Here is a 25075-nt window from a genome sequence, read left to right on the forward strand (position 1 = left end):
CGTCGCTCCTCTGAGAAATCTTTCGGCCCCCCCTACATAAACAAAGTAGCAAATATATATATATATATATAAAACCCTAGCCCGGGTAGGGCTAGGGTAGTATAAAACAACAAGGAAATTTTAAAAGTGGGGGTATTATATAATAAATAACCTTAGTTAGGGTTTGCATGGGTTATTTAATAAAGGTGTGTAGTTTAGTATATTAGTTATAATATATATATATAGATAGATAGAGAGAGAGAGAGAGAGAGAGAGAGAACATGTGTAGAAAGGAAAACCATTAGATTAAATATTTTTATCTTGAGTTATAATTTATATATGTTTTTAATAAACATATGGATTTATTCAAAGAAGAAAAAAATAATAATAATAAAATGTTTAAATTAGAAACACTATGAAGTTTAATCCCTTTAGTAATGTATGACAAATAGGGTAAGTTATTTTGATAAAATTAAACTTTGTAGGAAAATATTCCTTATGAAATTAAATCGACCCTCTAGTCGATTTAGTTTAAACTACTTTTAATTAGTGATTAATAAAACAAAGACACTCACAAAACTATATGCTATGACTATTTTAATTAGTTCTAAATCAATTAATGGCTTTTGGAGATTTATTTTATCTGTGCCAATTAATCAACTAAATTAGTTTATTGATTAAAATTGATGAAACAATAAAACTATTGAAGTAATATTCCGTATTTAATTAAATTTAAATTTCGTGTACTTAAGTTAGTGATTAGAGTTAATTCTAAACGTAGTTATGACAAACTTGCTAGCGCATTTCATATTTCCATATTTAATTGTTTTTAAGTGCAAATTTAAAAATAAAAATAAATAAAAAATTATCCCATTCTTGCCCTAAATTTTGGGCATGACAGTCATTTAATATATGTCTAGTCACTAACTACAATCCACTCTATCTCCATGACTTCCAATGTGGTATTTGGTATTGGTTTATAGTTGTTTCCAATTTCACACACTAGTGCAATATGGGAAAGATTTGCAAAGATATACGAAAGATTAAAAAAAATTAATGGAATTAATACGGTTAGAGAAGGAATTATTACAATCAAGCGCTTCAGCTATTTATAGATGATCTTTTCTTCTTTCATCTTGAATTAGCCTTTGGTATATAAATCATCGGAGCTCACGGTATTTAAATTCTGCCTCTGGTTTAGGTTTATAGGCTTAGGCTGTATAATTTGGTATTCTGATTTCTCAAGATGGACACTCCTAGCCGCTTGAGAAGCATTTCTGCAGAGGACCAGATGGCCTTTTTGGGCTCCGTTAGAGACCCAACCCTCCAATCAGTCTGTAAGGAGGTTGGGATGTTCACTAATAAGGTTGTGAGGATGGTGTTGGGTAGAGAGTTTATGCATAATGAAAATAGATACTGTGTTAACATAGATGTTACATCCCAATTTTTGGCGTCTCTTCTGGACCTCAGAGGAGACAAGGTGGATATGTTGATGCTATTAAGGAAGGTGTTTAAAGATGAATTCCTTGGAGATGATGTTATCATTGTCGCCTTTGCAGAAGTAAGGGTGGGGATCCCTTGGGCGAATGAATTAACCAAGATTCTCCTCCTTGGCCAAAAAGTGGCTAGGCAATCGTTACTTTTGAACCTAAATGTAGAGTAGTTGACATGTCATAGGAAATGGGTGCGGATTGGTAGGGAATTTCTTCGAAAAATGATTCCTCCTGGATGACTTTCCAGACTATAGTTGGTTCAAAGAATTCTCACAGCTTACAATATCTGAATAATTCTACATGGAGGGAGGGCAAGATTTTTAGGGTAAACGATGAATGTGTCCACTAGCTGTGCCCTAGCCCTGACCCCCTAGTAGTTTTGTTTTTTTGGCTATTTCCTCATAACCTCACTCATTTTGGCTTTAAAGTTTTTGAGGGACTCCGGTACGTAAAAATTGTAAATTTGCGAAACATATATATTAATGATAATTTTTCAAATTCTAGTTCGTTTCAATTTGCCTCTTATGGATATAAAATGCTTTCTATTTCATTTTATTATTTGTTGCTGCCATCATGTCATGGCAGGATACTTAGCATAATTATTATGTTTTTCAATAGCTTAAATAGTTATTAATTTGTGTGGATATAAGATTTAATTTTCACCATAAAAAAATACAGGTCTATTCTAATTTCTTCTCTAAAGTTAAAGAACAAACTCAGTGTCACTTCTGAGATGACCTTTTCTAAAAGATATTTGAAGTGCTTGACAAAGAAGTATTTGAAAAAACATAATGTCAGGGATTGGCTACAAGTGATAGCATCCAATTAGGATTGCAATTTCTATGAGCTACATTTTTTTTTTGTCTACGAGCTACATTATTTCAATATTTTGTTAAACAATGGAAATAAATTTAATACTGTGATCTTTTTTATGTAATGTTTCTTCCTCTATATTTAATATATTAAAAAAAATCCAGTTCATTCCATTAATTATTTGTACATTGATTATCATTGATTATAAATATTAAAAAAAATATGTTTATCTCACGAAAAACAAGTGAATTAAAAGTCCAACATACTTGTTGTAATTTTTTTTTGCATAATTTCAATATAAAAAAAGTCCAACTAACTAGATACATGTACATTGAACACCGAAAATATGTGTCATTGAATACTGGCCTAAAATAAAGGCTATGGACCATGGGATGATGAAGCATTAGGTGACATGGCATTTGGATGACATAAATCCTATGTATAATGGGACCCACGGGAATTGACAACAGATATGTAGTGATAATGCTTTATGTACCTATGGTACACACAACACTGTCATGAAAGTGAATGGTTAACATTTAGCCTTTATGTGCCTTCAATGCCAGCTTGTGTGGATGAATTATGCAGTTGAACTAGTGCATGTAGAGAAATGAAGGCAGAGTTTATGATTAATACCGACGACCGCCACCATTGGATGTTAGAAATTAGAATTGAGTGAGAGGTGTTTACATATTAGGTGGATTGGAAGTCTTGGTATCATACTATTTGCACTTGCAGCATTTCTTGGGTTTCTTAAGTAGCATGGAAGCTAATTTATCCTTCCATATTGATAAGAAATTAGTCCCATTTCTTGGACGATTTATGAACAGGAGGCTAAAAGGTTTGTTCTTGTTTAAGGATGAGCGGTTGTACGAGAGTGTGAAAATGTTGTTGGGAGAGGAAATTGTCCATGTAGGTCATCACTATAGGACAAACATGGAGGCATATTCATTGATTTCCACTGGGGGTTTCCAATTTGAGGACAAGGTGGACAAGGTAAAAAATACTCTAAGGGTTGTCATTGATGGGCACTACTTGTTAAATATGGATAGTGTGTGTCCTCATGTGGTCCCGATGGGCATTGTTCCTGAGGTAGGGGTGGCTAGTCCAGTGGCACCGCTACCACTCATTTGATGGGTTGATGATGATTTGAAGGAAATATGTAGAGCTCTTTCTTGGCATGAGTGGAAGGCCTTCAAAATGTTTTCAAGGTTGATGCAGTGTGATGAGGTTCTAACGGTCCTTCATGAAGTAGCACATGTAGAGGTGGGTCGAGAGTTCCAACCGAGACCCAAGACCACATATTACTTTAGTGGCGAATATTTTGTACCAACTAGGGGTGCCCATGTCGCTAGAACATTATTGATTTCTGTCAAATTCACGGCCTGATCATCATATGTTTTATGTAATTAAATGTTTCTATGTGAGGATTTCACCAATACAATATACAATGGAGACACGATAAATTTAATTTTTTCATCTACACTCTCCGAGGTTGCCTTAATAGATGACCATAATTCGCCTATAGGTGTAGTACCCCTACCGTAATCTACTTCTAACCTTGGTTTAATCTGGATTAGTTTATCGTAATATTATGATTAGTGTCAGATGTTGGATTTAACGCATAGCTATTGATGTGGTTCTCACACTAGTTGTATGCAGGTTATTCAATGTACCTATTTTGTGATTTTAGTATCGGACTAACGCTTTCATTAGATTTTATAAATGTATGCATGTATGATCTTTTGTTGCAAGAGATTTCAAGTGCGAAGTCGCATGAGTGCGAGGTTCGTCGTCACCTGGTTTTGCAGGTTTGAGCATACCTTTTAATCCTTAGAGTTGGATTAGGTGGTCGTAAGACCTTAGTCGACCTTAGTCGTGCTCTAGTGAGCATCGCCAGTCGTCGTCGGTAATCCCTTCTTGTTTGGGTTTGCGAGTCGTCTGTTTGGTTGACCTTCTCGGTTTGCGTGCCTGGTGTGTTTGGTTAATTGATTAATTAGTCCTTAGCATTATTTTGAGTATTTATGCATTTGTGCAGTGAAGATTAATGGATTAAATTGATTGAGAATTCGTTATGCGTTTTTCGTTGTTAATGAATTGCTCGTTTTAGATTGGAAGTAAATTTGAATTTAATGGCTGATTTCGATTATTAAATGCATTATATAGATATGCTGTTGAAAAGGAAGTTTTATATGTTATCGCCATAGAGTTAATTGTATTTTGTTGGATTATTAATTTGAAAGGTTAAATTGAACTGATTGAAGAAATCGAATTTTTAATTGAGAAAGCAAGTTATTTGTTGTGTTTGTGAGGAAGGATTAATTTTGCGAATTATTTTTTTTAAATAAGAGTTTTTATTCCAAAAATGGAATTTTTGGGTCAACTCCTCCATATTACCCAAATTTGGGGGAGATTGGAAAGGAGGAACAATTTTGGAGAAGATTTTGGGGAATCTGACAGGTGGGCTCTCCCTCAGCCATGCCAGGATTGCGAATTGAGGTAGGATTCTGAATTGGTTATTGAAAATCAATTTGAGTGTTCATATGAATTTGGCTGGAAATTTTGGTTTTGAGTTTTTGGTTTTGAGATGCTGGTTATCCCTCCTTGATTTTGGGCGTTTGAAACCCTTGGGCATTTGTAGAAGAATGAGAAAACCCTACATGAAAACATGATATCAATCTTATTTTGTTTAATTCGAATCTAAATTGAATCGAAATTTATTTCAATTCTGTGATGGACGTTTTGCTTTTTAGTTCAAACTGTGTTTACTATGGAAAATATTTATTTATTATGCCGAGCTGGGCGTGCATTTTAGTCGAACTGTGGTTTTTAATTAGCAAATTAATATTAAAATTTCGAACTGTGTGATCGAAACAAGTTTCGAATGCTGGCGTTTGAAACTGGGCGTCATTGTTTTGTGCTCGGACTGTGTTTTGGGGATGGGAGGCGGGGAGCGGAGCTCCACCCGCTCCCTCCCCTCTCCCCCGCTCGCACCCCCTTCTCCCCACTTGTTCCCTCGGCTCTCCCCTTACCCGCAGGCGTTGAAAGCCCCGGCCGCGGCTCACTGCGGTGGCCGCAGGTCCGCGGTGGCCGTAGGGCGCCGCGGAGCCTGCGGGCACCGCTGTGGCGCCGCCCGCATGGGCTCCCCTGCTGTGTGGTGTTCGATGGCGTTAGGGTTAGGGCACGGCCCGCCCTCGCCTCCATCATTTTTTTTTTAAATGCATTTTTTTTGTGTTGCTTAAAACATAGTATATTAAATGCGTTTTTTTTTATAAAAAGGAGTTTAGTTTTAATTAAATGCATTTCTTTGTTTAAATGTAGTGGTTTTAAACGAAGTTTTAAATGCGTATTCAATGTAATGTTTAGTAAAGAAAAAAAAAAAAAAAAGGGAGAAAAACATATGATATTTATATCATTTAAAGGAGAGTAATTTTTAATGTTGAGTTTTATTAGTTTTAAACTGGATTAGGGTGGCATATAGTGGTAAATGATAATTAGATATGGATTTATCTTATAATGGGTTTATAAGTGAATTAATTATTCAATCCCATTTCTCGACCTATGCTCCTTTCTAATTAAGTTTTACAACTGTTATTTCGCAATTGAATATTGTGTTTTTATTCTTATCATTTGAGTAATTGAAAAGTGGTGAAACCTTTATCGTTGGGTGTTTGAATTGAACGATGTGCTTTTGGGAATGATTAGCTCCTTTAGTTTCTCCTTCTACATTTTTATTTCCGTTATTCGCATAATGCATCTGGAAGTGAAATTATGAATCTGTAGAGATTGATTTTTAGTCCAGTATGTTTATGACGTTTTGGGATGGAGATTAAATATCTTATTTTAATCGTTTAAACGGTTGTCTGAATTTTAATAATATGATTTGGTTAAAACTCTTTATGGCTTAAATTGCCTGTTCAATGCTTGAACCTTAGGAGTTAGAAACCCAAGAACAACTTACCCTTGATGAGATAGATAACTGTAACCTGTTTTTAGAACATGTAGAGAACTTGATCGATTTTAATGATTAAATCAATTCGAGAATTCATTGTCCTTTCTGATTATTGCATTGCGAGTTTAATTACTGTATTCGCTTTAATTTATGAAATGGCATGTTTTGCTTTGTAAGTAGGACCCTGTTGTATGGATGATTTGGTGTTCCTGTTTCAGTCCTCGAATTTTGAGTTGACTATGGTATTGTGATGTTGTCTTAGTTGGTTATATCCTCTTTGAGTGAGTCGAATAATGATTCGTGGTTAACCTTAGTTGTCAGGTCTCTAGTTAGAGCATCGTCAGTAAGTGATTAACCTTGAGTCATGTTTGACCTGATGATTGTATCTTCTTGAACTCCGTTCGTCTTACCATGTGTATTCCGTGGTTTGAGTTTGTTTGAGTTAGTCTAGTGTCGTATGGGAAAGTGGCTTTCGATTGGGGGCCGCGCCCAAAGTGGCTGCTGGATAACCCGTCGAAAGTGAGTCTAATAAGTGATAACCTAAGTAGAGTAGAAAATAATCTCTAAATAAGATAATGTGCCTCACACATGGGACGAATGCTATCATAGATTCGGCATGCTGTGAGAAGGCCTGAAATGGCAAACTACCTTCCTTGTCATCACGAGAGGACGTGTGGGTCCACATGACGCTTGGATGGGCCGGAAGTTTGGATTAGGTTGCTAGGGTTACCAGTGTATGGGCCGGGACCTATGAAGACTTGCCATGGTATCCATACCAGGTTGTGTGATGACACTTGTCCCTACGTTCGCTAGTGTGTTGTCGCTTGTCCTTTGTAAGTCGTCTTTTCGTCTCTGCCCTTGTGAGTGTCAGTTTCATGTTAGCCCTTGGGTGGTGATGGCTCAGTTTGTGGATGCTCTTCTAGACCGTTGTTTTAGCTTGATTTATGTTCAGCTGGATCCTGTTCTTTTAAGGATCGTTTATGTATTAATGGACTGGTGTGGTCGTTTGTATATTGTTTATGTATCGCCTTGATGGCTGGATTGTAATTGGTGTAACCTCTTGTACTCTTAACCTTATTATTTATTAGAGGGGGTCTTGCAGTTGCGCAGACCCGGAGATGTAGCCCTTTAGGGGTGAACTCCGAGATCATTATGGTGTTATGTGGTGTATTCTCTTATGTTCCTTTATTCAGCTTTATCATGTATGATTAATTTATGTTAGAATGGTTAAGTGGATAATGGAATTAACTTTAAATGCTTATATTCAGTTCTATCTTGAATGCCATGTGGATCGAATGCATAATTGCTTGAGATGCGATTTATCGTAATGCATGTGTGAAATCATCCTTTTAATGCAATAAGCTATAATATGAATGAATGTAACTTAGAGTAACAAATTATACTCAGTTGTTGTTAGGAATTTAAATATGCTTGGAAAGATCTCTTATGCTTTGATGAAATCCTAGTGTATTAGAATGTTATATGTATGGTTTGTAATTTTAAATGAAAAGATTGAATGAAGTTTATGAATGGATCTTAAATGATGAATCTTGCTTGTGATTTATATTTCCATCCTTTGAAAGAAATTATCCTGATTGTGAATTATCTCGTTATTAAGATATTCAGCTTTCGGATTAATTGTGTGTGTAAAGTGTATTGTGAAAATTTAAGTAATCTCGTTGGGAAACTCTTTAGGAGTTAGTTGAAGTCTTCCGCTTTGTAATCTGAATCTTTGTTATCTTGTTGCATCTTATGTGTTGTAACTTTAAAAAAAAAAATTATTGCACTCTATTCTTGTTATTTTAGCTTATCCCTTCGGGGTTTCCTGGCGGGGCATTACATTTGGTATCAGAGCCAAGTTGCAAACATTGGGATCTCTGGTGTCGCGTGTGCCCTCTAATTGTGTGAGGTGTATCGACCTTATGTGTATGCTTGTCCTCCTTTTGCATGTGAGTGATTGAGCAGACCATGTCTTGTGTGGAACGTGTGTGTTCACACCTTGTTTTGCCTTCTTGATGTTGGTGTTGAGTGCTTGTGCGTTGTTGCTTATTGATGTCTTGGTCTACGATTACTCTAATTTTGATAGAGAGTCGTATGTACCTTCCCTCCTTGAGTGTTGTACTCTTTAGACTAATCCGTTTGGATTGGTCCGTGCTTGTCTTGAATCGGAAAGTGCGAATTGTGTTTGTTTAAAGACTATGATATAGCTTAATGATGTCCACTTGAAGGACTAGTATGGCAATTATTGAATGCTTATTTGTAGAAAATTAAATGATCATCACCATTCCTCTGTCTCTCTTGGAAATTAAAATGAATAAGATATGTGTAATTATCTTTGATTTGAGTTTCTTGTTGCAAGAGAAAAGGGTGTGACTTCTTGAACCCTTGTGCGAGCCTTATGTCGCTCATGTTTTTAGATTATTAAAGGGCTATGGGGTTAAAAGATTTATTTTGGGTGAATGGGAGAAAACTGTATGTGTATGTTTAAAGAATTCTCCATGTGTATGTTGTAGGAGTAGCATGATTAAATTCTACCTTAGTAAGGTGCATTGCTATGCGAATAGATGAATTATGTGAACTGCTTGGTTGGTAGAAGAAGTATTAAAGGAACATGTTATTGTAGCTTCGAGAGAGTATTAATGTGTTCCCTGGTAGATTGTTTAATGTGTTTTCCGAAAGATTGTCTTATGTGTTTTATTAAACCAGTTTGATTGAAGAATTTATTTTAGCAAATGCTCCATTGAACTCGCTTTTGGGTATGTGTAATTACCTTAATGTGTTTAGAAAGTGCGAAGGAAAAAGCTTGTTTGATGTGCGTGCACTAATATGTTTATTTGGGTAATAGCTCTTGCTTATCTTTGATCGTAATATGATCTTCTAAGAGGTTGCAAATTAGGACATGTGTCTATATTGCATTATTATTAAGTGAGTGTTCTTATGAGGTCTTGCATTATTGAAAAGAGTGCCTCCCTTGATCTCTGTTTGTTTGGTAAACTAGAACCTCCTGTTGCAACCATAACTATGGAAATGTTTGTTAGGTTGATTGTCATCCTTCTAAACGGTAGTGAAATGGAAACCGTGTAATTTAAATGATAGGCTTATAGTGAGAAATTGTATAATGTAGCGTGATCTTGTTTGATCTTGCGTGTTTTGTAGGAAATAGTTTGGTTATCAAACTCTTTTTCCCTTCTCTTTGCCTAATCATGAGATTTTTTTTTTTAAATGGTATTAAGAGTGCATTGATTAAATAGAATGTTTATAACCATGTGAAATTGTATGTTGCTTTTGGCTTCATAGTGATAGATGAAAGTCTTAAGCTGTAGAAATGAATTTGCTTAGCTAGTAATTTAATTATGAATGCTTAGTGAGATTTGAGGAAGCTGTAGGAATAATGATATTTCCACATATAATTGTGAATTGTAATAATTTTAGTACTTGAATCTAGAGTAAACTTGATCCAGTTAATTATGTAAAAAGCGTAATTGGAATCTTCCTTGTATAGATGTTAGCGTACTGAAAAGTACTCCCCGTAAATGTGAATAAACCAGTATTGGTGTAATTGTGTGTATTGTAAGAAACCAGTGCGTATTCTATGTGCCCATGGATTGGTGAAGTAATCAACCATGGAGAATATGTTGTTTATGAGTATGGGAAACCATACTGTTTATGTAATGTTGCTTATTTGTTCCCTACTGAGTACCAAACCTCGGGTTGTGGGTAACTCGGTATGTTAAGGGGTAGTATTCGAAGCGACCGTTCCTTGAATAGTATGGATTGGCGTGCGAGTAATGTCGACGCGAAGCGACTTTAGCTTCTCTACTTCGAGGAATGATATAGTTGTACTACTAAACTGTATCAAGGTGTACTCAATACTTTCCCTTTGATGAATCTATTTATAGGTTTATGTGTGTCAGCCTATTCTCTTCCTTATCTGAGCATATAGATGGTAGTTTTTGTGCATATTGTTGGATTCTATTGGAGTATCTGTTGCCTTGTCTTCTTGAGAGGCGTGTTATTATTCTTACATAAGTTGCCAACTGGCCTGTGTTGGTAGACTTGTGGGTGGACCAGAGTCATGTATACCTCTGACTTACGGCGAGTATCCTTCTAGATACGTCGCTATGCGGGATGTGGCTTGCACGTGCTTTTTCCGCGAGGTGCACTACCATGCGGGATACGTCCATTGTGTGTTTTCTCCACTTGGGGTATTGCCATGCCACGTGACGACGTGATGCGGGGTGATGTCGAGGTGCACACCGCCATGCCATGTGGATAGTGTGACTATGTCGCACCACATGATGAGCTACTGCAATAGCTAGTCAGTTGTTCCTTCCTTCCTCGTTGGTGGCTAGATGCTAGTCACACAGTGTTGTTATGTGCAGTTGTGATATTCTTTATATTTCTTTGGGGATCAGCAATTTATTTTACCTTGACTTAGAAGGTTTAGCCACGATCTTGTGATCTTTTACACTTTTGATTTGGTGTTGAAATTCCGGATTATTTTCTTACCTTATTGTTGGAATTGATGATTTATTATCTTTATTCATCTGTGCTTTGGTGGCTGAACTGGTTTATCATTATTGTTTTTGGATGCTGATCTTGTGTCGAGATGTGAAATTCCTCTCCAAGGACGTATGATACGGAATTGGTAGAGTGTGTGCGAGGAAATTGTTGTAGGGAACCGTGAGGATGGAGGTATGTGAGGCTGTAATGCAGCTAGTATCCACTACCTACCTATGTGTGGTGACTATCTCTTGGAGGCTAACCACCTTGCACAACAAGGGATATTCACAAAGGTCTTGTATGGAAAGTAGCACCGCTATGGTGTACCTAGCACCATCAAGCCTTTGAGTGAGATATTAGATTCTTATGATCATATTGTTGTTATGAGATCAGGCATAGAGATGTTGATCGTGCATGTTATCATTGACCGAGCATTAGACATGCTCACATGTGGCCTTTTTTGTTATGCATTTCAGTTATGTGGATGGTTATTATTGTATCATGGAGTAAATTGTGTTAACTTGTCGCTATGTTATGGGACATAGTCTTTGGAAAGGTTTTCTTATGCCTGGCAAGCGTAATCAATTGAGTTATTTTGTTGCTCTTATTTCATGAAAGCTAATTTGGTTGTAGAAATTGATATTTTGAGCTAGTTCTATGTTATAAAATTTTATGATAAAGATGGATTGGTAAAGGAAATTGATCATGATGGCATGTCTTCTTGTCATTTTTGGGTCGATGATTATGGTAATTGTGGTTTACCTCCTCGTAATGCTTTAATTTGGTGTAATGAAAGGAAGAAAATTCTTGTTTCTTTGCTATGACTGTGGATAATTCCTAGAATATTGTAAGGAATGTATGGTTTTGGATGTATCTTGCCAATGGATAATGGCGTTTGTAAAGGATTTTGCAATTATATTTCATTTATTTATGGAAAGTTTTCTATGTGCAATTTGATCTTTGTTGAATGAGTTTCAGGGCTGATGCGTACGACATGTTCTCCATCTAGCCTTACGACTTCCAGGAGTAAGTCGGAACCTAGGGGGGGAGAATGTAGTACCCCTACCGTAATCTACTTCTAACCTTGGTTTAATCTGGATTAGTTTATCGTAATATTATGATTAGTGTCAGATGTTGGATTTAATGCATAGCTATTGATGTGGTTCTCACACTAGTTGTATGCAGGTTATTCAGTGTACCTATTTCATGATTTTAGTATCGGACTAACGCTTTCATTAGATTTTATAAATGTATGCATGTATGATCTTTTGTTGCAGGAGATTTCAGGTGCGAAGTCGCATGAGTGCGAGGTTCGTCGTCACCTGGTTTTGCAGGTTTGAGCATACCTTTTAATCCTTAGAGTTGGATTAGGTGGTCGTAAGACCTTAGTCGACCTTAGTCGTGCTCTAGTGAGCATCGCCAGTCGTCGTCGGTAATCCCTTCTTGTTTGGGTTTGCGAGTCGTCTGTTTGGTTGACCTTCTCGGTTTGCGTGCCTGGTGTGTTTGGTTAATTGATTAATTAGTCCTTAGCATTATTTTGAGTATTTATGCGTTTGTGCAGTGAAGATTAATGGATTAAATTGATTGAGAATTCGTTATGCGTTTTTCGTTTTTAATGAATTGCTCGTTTTAGATTGGAAGTAAATTTGAATTTAATGGCTGATTTCGATTATTAAATGCATTATATAGATATGCTGTTGAAAAGGAAGTTTTATATGTTATCGCCATAGAGTTAATTGTATTTCGTTGGATTATTAATTTGAAAGGTTAAATTGAACTGATTGAAGAAATCGAATTTTTAATTGAGAAAGCAAGTTATTTGTTGTGTTTGTGAGGAAGGATTAATTTTGCGAATTATTTTTTTTAAATAAGAGTTTTTATTCCAAAAATGGAATTTTTGGGTCAACTCCTCCATATTACCCAAATTTGGGGGAGATTGGAAAGGAGGAACAATTTTGGAGAAGATTTTGGGGAATCTGACAGGTGGGCTCTCCCTCAGCCATGCCAGGATTGCGAATTGAGGTAGGATTCTGAATTGGTTATTGAAAATCAATTTGAGTGTTCATATGAATTTGGTTGGAAATTTTGGTTTTGAGTTTTTGGTTTTGAGATGCTGGTTATCCCTCCTTGATTTTGGGCGTTTGAAACCCTTGGGCGTTTGTAGAAGAATGAGAAAACCCTACATGAAAACATGATATCAATCTTATTTTGTTTAATTCGAATCTAAATTGAATCGAAATTTATTTCAATTCTGTGATGGACGTTTTGCTTTTTAGTTCGAACTGTGTTTACTATGGAAAATATTTATTTATTATGCCGAGCTGGGCGTGCATTTTAGTCGAACTGTGGTTTTTAATTAGCAAATTAATATTAAAATTTCGAACTGTGTGTTCGAAGCAAGTTTCGAATGCTGGCATTCGAACCTGGGCGTCATTGTTTTGTGCTCAGACTGTGTTTTGGGGATGGGAGGCGGGGAGCGGAGCTCCACCCGCTCCCTCCCCTCTCCCCCGCTCGCACCCCCTTCTCCCCACTTGTTCCCTCGGCTCTCCCCTTACCCGCAGGCGTTGAAAGCCCCGGCCGCGGCTCACTGCGGTGGCCGTAGGTCCGCGGTGGCCGCAGGGCGCCGCGGAGCCTGCGGGCACCGCTGTGGCGCCGCCCGCATGGGCTCCCCTGCTGTGTGGTGTTCGATGGCGTTAGGGTTAGGGCACGGCCCGCCCTCGCCTCCATCATTTTTTTTTTTAAATGCATTTTTTTTGTGTTGCTTAAAACATAGTATATTAAATGCGTTTTTTTTAATAAAAAGGAGTTTAGTTTTAATTAAATGCATTTCTTTGTTTAAATGTAGTGGTTTTAAACGAAGTTTTAAATGCGTATTCAATGTAATGTTTAGTAAAGAAAAAAAAAAAAAAAAGGGAGAAAAACATATGATATTTATATCATTTAAAGGAGAGTAATTTTTAATGTTGAGTTTTATTAGTTTTAAACTGGATTAGGGTGGCATATAGTGGTAAATGATAATTAGATATGGATTTATCTTATAATGGGTTTATAAGTGAATTAATTATTCAATCCCATTTCTCGACCTATGCTCCTTTCTAATTAAGTTTTACAACTGTTATTTCGCAATTGAATATTGTGTTTTTATTCTTATCATTTGAGTAATTGAAAAGTGGTGAAACCTTTATCGTTGGGTGTTTGAATTGAACGATGTGCTTTTGGGAATGATTAGCTCCTTTAGTTTCTCCTTCTACATTTTTATTTCCGTTATTCGCATAATGCATCTGGAAGTGAAATTATGAATCTGTAGAGATTGATTTTTAGTCTAGTATGTTTATGACGTTTTGGGATGGAGATTAAATATCTTATTTTAATTGTTTAAACGATTGTCTGAATTTTAATAATATGATTTGGTTAAAACTCTTTATGGCTTAAATTGCCTGTTCAATGCTTGAACCTTAGGAGTTAGAAACCCAAGAACAACTTACCCTTGATGAGATAGATAACTGTAACCTGTTTTTAGAACATGTAGAGAACTTGATCGATTTTAATGATTAAATCAATTTGAGAATTCATTGTCCTTTCTGATTATTGCATTGCGAGTTTAATTACTGTATTCGCTTTAATTTATGAAATGGCATGTTTTGCTTTGTAAGTAGGACCCTGTCGTATGGATGATTTGGTGTTCCTGTTTCAGTCCTCGAATTTTGAGTTGACTATGGTATTGTGATGTTGTCTTAGTTGGTTATATCCTCTTTGAGTGAGTCAAATAATGATTCGTGGTTAACCTTAGTTGTCAGGTCTCTAGTTAGAGCACCGTCAGTAAGTGATTAACCTTGAGTCGTGTTTGACCTGATGATTGTATCTTCTTGAACTCCGTTCATCTTACCATGTGTATTCCGTGGTTTGAGTTCGTTTGAGTCAGTCTAGTGTCGTATGGGAAAGTGGCTTTCGATTGGGGGCCGCGCCCAAAGTGGCTGCTGGATAACCCGTCGAAAGTGAGTCTAATAAGTGATAACCTAAGTAGAGTAGAAAATAATCTCTAAATAAGATAATGTGCCTCACACATGGGACGAATGCTATCATAGATTCGGCATGCTGTGAGAAGGCCTGAAATGGCAAACTACCTTCCTTGTCATCATGAGAGGACGTGTGGGTCCACATGAGGCTTGGATGGGCCGGAAGTTCGGATTAGGTTGCCAGGGTTACCAGTGTATGGGCCGGGACCTATGAAGACTTGCCATGGTATCCATACCAGGTTGTGTGATGACACTTGTCCCTACGTTCGCTAGTGTGTTGTCGCTTGTCCTTTGTAAGTCGTCTTTTCGTCTCTGCCCTTGTGAGTGTCAGTTTCATGTTAGCCCTTGGCTGGTGATGGCTCAGTTTGTGGATGCTCTTCTGGACCGTTGTTTTAGCTTGATTTATGTTCAGCTGGATCCTGTTCTTTTAAGGATCGTTTATGTATTAATGGACCGGTGTGGTCGTTTGTATATTGTTTATGTATCGCCTTGATGGCTGGATTGTAATTGGTGTAACCTCTTGTACTCTTAACCTTATTATTTATCAGAGGGGGTCTTGCAGTTGCGCAGACCCGGAGATGTAGCCCTTTAGGGGTGAACTCCGAGATCATTATGGTGTTATGTGGTGTATTCTCTTATGTTCCTTTATTCAGCTTTATCATGTATGATTAATTTATGTTAGAATGGTTAAGTGGATAATGGAATTAACTTTAAATGCTTATATTCAGTTCTATCTTGAATGCCATGTGGATCGAATGCATAATTGCTTGAGATGCGATTTATCGTAATGCATGTGTGAAATCATCCTTTTAATGCAATAAGCTATAATATGAATGAATGTAACTTAGAGTAACGAATTATACTCAGTTGTTGTTAGGAATTTAAATATGCTTGGAAAGATCTCTTATGCTTTGATGAAATCCTAGTGTATTAGAATGTTATATGTATGGTTTGTAATTTTAAATGAAAAGATTGAATGAAGTTTATGAATGGATCTTAAATGATGAATCTTGCTTGTGATTTATATTTCCATCCTTTGAAAGAAATTATCCTGATTGTGAATTATCTCGTTATTAAGATATTCAGCTTTCGGATTAATTGTGTGTGTAAAGTGTATTGTGAAAATTTAAGTAATCTCGTTGGGAAACTCTTTAGGAGTTAGTTGAAGTCTTCCGCTTTGTAATCTGAATCTTTGTTATCTTGTTGCATCTTATGTGTTGTAACTTTAAAAAAAAAAATTATTGCACTCTATTCTTGTTATTTTAGCTTATCCCTTCGGGGTTTCCTGGCGGGCCATTACAATAGGCATGTGAAGATTTGTTAGCTAGGAGGACCCAATTCACCCGGCATTTTGTCGACCTATGTCTCCATTCACCCCAACTTCCGCCAACTATATTGTATTTGCCAATTATTTGGATGACCCATAATCGCCCCAAAAATTACATAAGTCATGTTATAGTTATGCGGGATTCGCCAAATATTTGTATACCATATAAAATTCTCGTAGAATCCACCATATAAGGATTGGTATAAATACATGCAAAGATCATATATATCTCTACACAATATGGTGGGTTCTAGGCTCTGAATTGTGATCAATAGCGAAGTTTCAAACTAAGGAAAATCATTGTTGTTGACTGCATTGGCAACTGTTAGTGACCTAAAGGTGAGCGATCATATTTTTGAAGTGTTATAATGTTATTCTAAATTTATCTATATTTGTTTGCATTTTTGAGTTCATTTTTATTCAGTGGCAACCTGTTAGTGCCAAGTGGTCAGTCGGGACATTCAGACCTCAGACATCTAGATTGTAGGTCGTAGGGCCAATGAAACATATATTATACTTTATAGTCTATTATTTCTTCTTCAACAAACTAATATTTTTTGGTAGCCTTTATTTTGTTGGAGATGTCAAATAGGAAGAAGTGTAGGAAACCTGAATGTGGGGAAGGCCATGAGAGCCCAACAAAAAGAAGAACATTGTCTTCATACTTTGGCTTTGGAAAAGAGTGTGGTGAAAATCAGGAAGGTACATCATCACAAGTACAAGTACAAAATTCACAACCTACACCGCATGTTGAAGATGATGGAGAACCTGATATCTCAAATCAAGATGATCTTGAAGAAGATTATCTAGTAGATTCCCAAGTTATCCGGAATGATATAATCGACTTGGGTGATAATGCCATTGATGATAATGCACAAAAGTGGAAAAGAAAATCTAGATCAAAAAAGGATGAACCACAATCAAAAAAGGATCGGGAGTGGGATATGTCAGTGAGGAATTTAAAAAAAAAATGGGCATCAAAGTATCCATTCATTGAACCAATGGAGAATCCAATTGAAGGTGATCCTCCAATAGAATGTAGGTGTAAGATTTGCACTTGGAAACATAACAAGGAAATTAGGTTACAGCTAAAATTTAACACCATAGAAAAGCATATGGGTAAAGTTTATGAAAAATAAATAATAGACGGGGTTGAAAAATTAGTGATAAGATGGAAAAAAAAGGAGGAATGTAAGCATGTGAGGAATGCCGAAGAGTATTATTTTCATGAGAAAATACAAATGAAGCCTGCTGAAGTTAAAGGTTCTATTGAAGCTAGTTTTGGAAAACCAATGCAAATAGAACAACTAGGAAAAGTTGTTCAGTTAAGCATTGTTTTTTATATTTTGAGTAGAGGGTGTGCTATGATAGATTTCCCATCAATTAGTGGTTTATTACACTATTTGAAAGTTCCTAACTATCCTAATAGACACTGGTCAATAAATAGTGGATGGGAATGGGCAAGTTGTCTTGCTGAGGTTGAAAAAGATGTAAAGGAAAAAATAAGAGAGTCAAACTTTATTGCATTTTCTTTAGATGAAGTTATGGTAGTAGACAATACTTCATGGGTATGCATGCATGTTTATACTGTAGAGAATCATACGGAGAGTGCGATAGCAGAAAATTTATTTCAACTAGTAAAGAGAAGTTTAATTGAATATGGAGGTATGGATGACATGACAGTAGCCAAAATATTGGTTTGTGTTGGAGCAGATGGAGCTTTAGTAATGCAAGGTCATAGGAATGGTCTTTGTACAAAGATTGAAACTTCATTTGCACCGTACATTACTGCAATTCACTGCATGGCTCATAGAATGAATCTAGCTTTTGGAATTGTGAGAAAGTTTGCTTCGATAAAAAAAATTGAAATTTTAATTAGAGAGCTCTACTCACACTTCTGTCAAAGTCCCAAGAGATTTATGGAATTTCAACACTTTGCTGATAGAATAAATGATGGGAACAAGCTTCTCAAGGATAATGATACCAGATGGATCTGTTTGGATGGTCTAGCGCATCAATTTTTTTTAGAATATTCATCCTTGATTGAACTATTTCACACAGCTCGCAACGAATCAGATCAACCAAACTTTCTTGACCTTCTTCGGAGGTTAAGTAATCTAGAGACACTCTTAACTTTAGCATCTCTTCTACCCATGCTAGAAGAAATCAAGAATACTATGAAGGCTGCCCAAAAAAGAGCTCTGTATATTGCACAATATGCTACACTGCGTAAGATGACATGCATGACCCTCGACAATCTCTATCAAAATCAACCAACACTATCTAATGAAAAATTTGTTAAGTCGTAGACACTCATAGATTTGAACAATCCTGATAACTTTTTACAAATCAGTGTAGACAGGGAGGTATGTGCCAATGTAGGGGGAGTTGAGATACCAATGCACTTCTATGCCATGATTGACCTCGAGGAACCAGGAAAGCACAACAGGAAGCAACTAGCAAGAGTTACAAGGGAATATTTCGACAAGATTGTTGAGATTGTAACTACTTCTATGAAGAAAATTGCATATGATCTTTCCTCACAAATTAGAAGAAAATTCCCTCCTGACAACCTACTCTAAGCCATGTCTATTGTGTTTCCTCATTATTAGAGCCTCAACAATGTAGCTGATTTTCAAAGTAAGCTACTGACTTTGATAAAACAATTTTGCATATCCAAAGAATTGAATGGAGTAACTATAAATGGAATATTAGATGAAACTCATCTTCGAGAGAAATCATCTTGTGTTTCATACACTATGAGAGAACAATATGGAAAAATGGAGAACCCCCATGAAGAGGGATTAGTAACAAGGCTTTGGAAATATATAGCTGAGAATGTAGCATTGCATGATTCAATACCATAATATTTTAAGCTTTCTAATTTATGTCTTACCATGATATTGGGTTCGGTGGAAGATGAGAGAGTTTTCAGTGTTTTGGGGTTCCTAAAATCAAACTTAAGAAACAAACTAGACAAAAAAATTGGAAAATTGATTGAGGCTCTATACATCTAGGTATGATGTCCACACTTTTCCTTACGATAGGGCACTACAAATCTGGAGGTCCAAATGTGAAAGAAGAGGTTTGGGAAACACTTCAAACCAATGTTTCAGTGGGACTATTGAATCATGTATTGGATGCATTGAGATGCAGTTCAACGAAGGTATGCAAACTCGGAGTGAAGAAACCACAGACAAGAATCAAGAAAGACCTGAATTTGATGAGGATGAATGGAAACTGTAGAGATTGGTATTTATTAATCTTATTATTGTATCTCATCATTCATATTACAAAAGCATATTACTTTTTGCAATTAGAATTTAATATTGATTTGTAATTGTATTTTTCAACTTTCTATTTCCAGATTTAAAATAGCATAATAAAAGACCATAATGTGTTTATTGATACAAAGATGTTTATTGTTTATCTAGACATGTTTAAGTCTCAAATCTGTGTGATACATTTCATAACCATATGATACAATTCATTCAATAGTAATACATTTTAGAACCATGTCTGGTAATAAAATATAGCCATATGATACAATTCATTCAATAATAATACATTTCAGAACCATGTCTGGTAATGTAACATGTTGAGAACTTAGATTTTCATTAATTCTTTCAAAATATAGCCATATGATACAATTCATTCAATAGTAATACACCAATCTATGTGATTCTCCATGCAAAAGTCAATACAAAGTTTCAGAACCCTTTGCAAATGACCCTGAATTCCCTTTTTTAGAAACAAGGGAGCAATAACAGCTTCAGGTCGAATTGCAACATGTGAAGAATCAACATCAAAATCACAAACTTAGCACAGATTTACATGGCCATCACAGGCCGGATTCACAATTTAACAACTGCTACATGTCTGATGTCTCTTGTTCAAAAAATAAAAGTTCAAAATTAAATATTAATTCATGCCATGACAATTAAATATAGATAATAGCAATGCCCAAAACCTAGAAATCAAAAATAGAGAAATGCAGAAATGTTAAAGCTTGGGAGAATTTGAGAATATGAATTTATAGGCTGAAGTATTGCACTGTGTATCATAGATTCATAGGCTGGATTAAAAATTTAGAAATAGCGAGTGTTGGTTTTTTCCTATTCATAAAATAGAGTTATTTCAAGCAATGCCAAATTCCAAATAGAAAAAATATAAAACCTTGAAATTAAGAGTGAAAGAAGAAAACTGTGCAATACATACTATGATTCTTAAGATTTTTGTGCCAGTTTTTGTAGGGTGCTCCACTCTTTGTCTATTGGAGGGTTAATATTCTGTAAATTATGGAAAGTCAACTGCAACTTCCCCAACATTCCATATTTAGAAGAGTGACTTGACATCATTGTTTCACCTAATACCGAATTCAGAGTTGTAAATCGTTCGATGAATTCCAAAAAGCTTTGGGGAGTTGTGTCCTTAGGAAGCAAGTCTAAATCAGACTTCATTTTTATCTCCATGCTTTCTTTGTAAGCTTCTTTTCCAATGAATTTATTTGATGGGTCAACAGTCTTAGGAAAACCAAGTTTAATCAAATTACTTTTCTTGTCTTGTAGCTTCAATATTTTTTTGCCACTTTTATCCATAACTTTTGATGTTTCCCTTAGTTTTTGGCATTTTTGAATGATAGATGATATCTTAACTGTGGCATCAATGAGGCTTTTAATTCCCTTGGATGCCAAGTAGCTATTACTGGTACTATAGACTACTTGCAGAATCTATTTTGCCATATCCTCTTTTGAATAAACATATATGCTCTTCTCAAAGTGCCCTTTGATTTTCATATAAATTACTCTCAAACTTTCATTCAATTCAAACCATTCACACAACTTGTCACTCCTCTGCATTATTTGCCACCAAATGTTTTCTTGTATATAATTCGTTGTATTTTTCATATTATCTTTTAATCTATCCTCCAAATTTTTAATTTTATCATTTGCATTGTGCAGGTCTTCTTTCATTTGTGCACTTTTTTTTCTTTCTTCCTCTACTTCCTCTTCCAAATGTTTTTCTTTTTCCTTCTCATGATCCAATAGGTCCTATGTTTTTCTTATTTCAGCAGTAGCAAACTCATAAATTTTGTATAATTTTTGAAAACTGGCTCTTTCCTTATCAATTTTTTTATTGCTTTTAGCCAGTTTTTCTCTCAGGTCCTTGAATTTTGCATCCATCTTCTCCTTCTCTGCAATTTCTACTGTAGAGCCCAAATTTTTTATCCTTTTCTATAAATCATTGCACTTGTTATCTATTGCTTTCCTCTTTGATTTTTCGTTTGCCAGGTCGACCTGTAACTTTTCTATTTTTTTCTCTCTCCACCTTTAGAAGTGAAGTGTAGACCACTTCATTAGTCCTTTTTGACACACTAATTTTGTTCACATTATGTACTTTAGAAAAATCCATTTGGAGGGTGCTAACTTGAAATTCAGAAGGATCTATCTGACTATGTGGTGGATTTTTATTTTTAGTTGAGAGCATAACAACCATGAACTCCATCATATCTTTGTGTGGGTCATATGTTGGAAATACCCTGTTCCTTGCTGGTTGTTCGTCTAAAACTTCAGTCAGGGCAACCCTATGAAATGCTCTCTTTTTTTCTTTATTTGTATTTGTTGTGTGTTCAAATTTTTCATAGTAATCACGAAATTGAAAAGTTGGGCTTGCTGAAGCAATTGAATGTTTGAAAGGTGACATAAGAATAACAGAGGCTCCAGTTCCACTTATGCCTATGGTTTTAACTAATGCATTACTAGGATTACCAACAACCTTTCCTGATCCTATCCCACTAATACTTTCATGTGTAGTTTTCATAATCTTTTGAGGTGTGTGATCTGAAGCTACAAATGATTGATTTGTAGTGTCAGTGGCACTTGATATAGGATTCTCAATAGTATGAGATTGAGTATCTACCACTAGTGGCCTCTTATGAGAGATATTTTTTTGTAGCCCTTGTCCAACACCAAGACAACTAGTATCATTAGTAGTACCCATTCCAACCCCACTAATCACAACAACACTTGACTAAACAATAATAGGAATACTATCCCCAGATTCCCCACTAGTGGCAGTGGCACTTGATTCACCACCAATAGGAATACCATGATGTGGTGGTGGTTGTGGATTTGAACCTAAAACAAATGTAGGTGGACTTGGAGGGTAATGAGTAGTACCTTTCCATGATGAATCTAAAGAATCAAGTCCAATGACTAGTTTAACAGGAGCTTTTGATTTTGAATCTGATGGAAGTTGTACCCCAAGTGGATACCAAATGCCTTCTCCTCTAGGACCTAGACCACCACCTTCAAAACCCATTTTTTCCACAATGTTTGCCCCTTTGATATATTTTTCTCTCATGGAGAGCACAGATAGGCACTTCCATGGTCAGCAAAAGAAGAGCATATCCTATTGTGGGATACTCCATATTCCACAATTTGCTAAACTCTTCATCCCTGTCGATTTTCTCAAATTCTGCATTGGTCTTTGATTCATTGAGATTCTTCCTCATAGTCCAAAAATAATTTATTTTGGTTTGAGTCCAGTAACTCTCTTTATATTCTTGCAGAATTGATTTGGGAATAGATTTGTTAGATGGATTAATAGATTTTTGGTAGAAATTGTAGGACCTCCTATTTTGGATGCCCTGGCCTTCCTCTATTGTCTTCTATGTGTGCAATGCCATAATTTGTGATGATATTTCTACTGTTGAAATATTATTGTTAGCGACAATTTTCTCCATCTCTTTTTTTACCTCATCCCAGGAGTCCATGTTTCTAAGCTTTTCTAGCAATGGTTTACTTTCATGTTGACATAACGTTGAAGAGTTCCCATTTTTCTTAAGCCTTTCTTGAACTACACCAATTGGATCATACTACCAGAGACCCTCATCAGCAAGGCTAAAAACTATCAAAAAATCATGTGCCACATTGAATGCTTTTCTCTCAAATGTAAACCCTTCACATGAGAAAGGCAAGGAAGGAAATATGCTCTTCTTTTGCTAACCATGGAAGTGCCTATCTGTGCTCTCCAACTGTCATACATATTCCATTGCAAATACCCTCTTTGTCAAATGTATTGGAAGTCTATATGGTTTTATTATTGATCCGTAAAACCTTAACATAGTGAATCCTTCCATGAAGAAATAGTTGAATGCAATCTCTACAAGACATAGGCAATCTAGGCATTGGAGTGCTTGTAATTTCATTATACATTGGTGCCAAAAAGAAGTCTACAAAATGGTTGAGTTCTTTCTATTATCATACATCCTTATCTTTGGTGTCCATTCATATATTGGAAACTCTATTCTTTTCCGAGTCTTGTCATCAATCTTATAGTTCACAATTTGAAGATTCTTGGTCTTGAATATTGCACGATACTTGGATAGAAGGAGATAGCACAAGTAGGATGAGAACTTAAATATCTTATAGGAACCTTTTTTGATCATTAGTAATTGTTTTTGCATGGATTGAACAATGTGCTCAATAAAATTATATCTTACTGGCTGACCTACACAATGGATCCTAAAAATCATTTCAAGAAGGCTTGCACCCACTTCCCTATCATTTTCTAATCACAGGCAAAACAACAGCAAGGAAATAGTATCCCCAACCCATGGAAAAAAAATGTTAGAACCACAAGAAGGCTTATGATTCTAATCCAACTGAGTACCACGCTTTATTAGAGCTTTGATAAATGAATCTCTACGACTTGAATTGAGACTCTCATAATTCTCTACTAGCTTTCCTATGTCAATTTGGACATTTGAGTTTTGTGCTTCAAACTGTAGGTTCAACAAATGAGCAAATTCTCCCACGTTTATGGATATAATTTCCTCTTTTGTATGTTTATTGACAATTGCTTTTTTATCTTCATCATAATTTTCAACATAGAGCATGACAAAATCTGGGCAAGAGAATACTTTAGGTAACACCATGCTTCCCAATCTAGCATCCCACGATGCGATTTTATTTGTTCTTAGTTTTAACATTGCGTTGAAAATAGCAAATTTTGCCCTAGATGGATATGTCGCCTTATTAGAAAATGCATATCTAATATCTATGATACACTTTTCACCATGGATAGAAGGGTCATAAATATCATGGTATTCATCAATGAAACCTGGGTAAGTGCATAAAGATGGTGGTCAAAAAGGCGGGTAAAGTGGACACTTTTTTTCTGAAATCAGGTGAACCTGAACTTAGAGGCAAAATTTGAAAGTCATCCACTCAAGATATGAAGATAATAAAAGAACAAATATTGTAGTACTCTAAACCTAGTTTTCAAACTAATAAACTTTTTCAAAATTGGATAAGATTAAGGGGGTCAAATCCTTCGTGCACGAAAAACTGACCCTATTTTTTTCTGAAAAACATAACATAGTGTCTGACGTGTGCATTAATAATGTCATAGTTAGATTTAGTATTTTGACAAATACTTTGGTAGAAAGATATTTAAGAGTGAGCACTAAAAGATGTGTATTTTTTTGTAATTTTTTTGTTGAGTATTTATTTTTTTATGATTTTTCCAATCGAGCACATCCTGAAAATTTGGTACCTGTTCGTGCGTGAAGCATAAGTTGCACTAAACAAATCAAAAATACAATTTTTTTTTTTAAAATTCTAAATAATCAAGTGCACTATAATAATATATAAATTTTTTTAAATTTGGATATGTATATCAAAAGTTATTCAAAAAATGGTGCACCTATGTCTATGAGAACTATGGAAACACTAGTAAAAGAAATTCAATAATAATATGTTATTGTTGTTCAAATTGAAAAAAAATTATATGGTTAGAAAGCTCAGAAGATGGGTGAAAATATGGTGGGAATTTTAGAAATACCCACTTTATGAAGTGTAAACCTGATGATGACAAAGTTGATAAACCAAGTTGATAAAATAAAATACGTCAAAAATGAAAGAAATGGAGGGAAATCAAACTTCCAATCCATAGCTTTGTCATCCAGGCCTATTTCCAAGCCTACAAA

The sequence above is a fragment of the Cryptomeria japonica genome, chromosome 5 (assembly GCF_030272615.1).
Source record: "Cryptomeria japonica chromosome 5, Sugi_1.0, whole genome shotgun sequence".
In the NCBI taxonomy this organism is placed as follows: domain Eukaryota; kingdom Viridiplantae; phylum Streptophyta; class Pinopsida; order Cupressales; family Cupressaceae; genus Cryptomeria; species Cryptomeria japonica.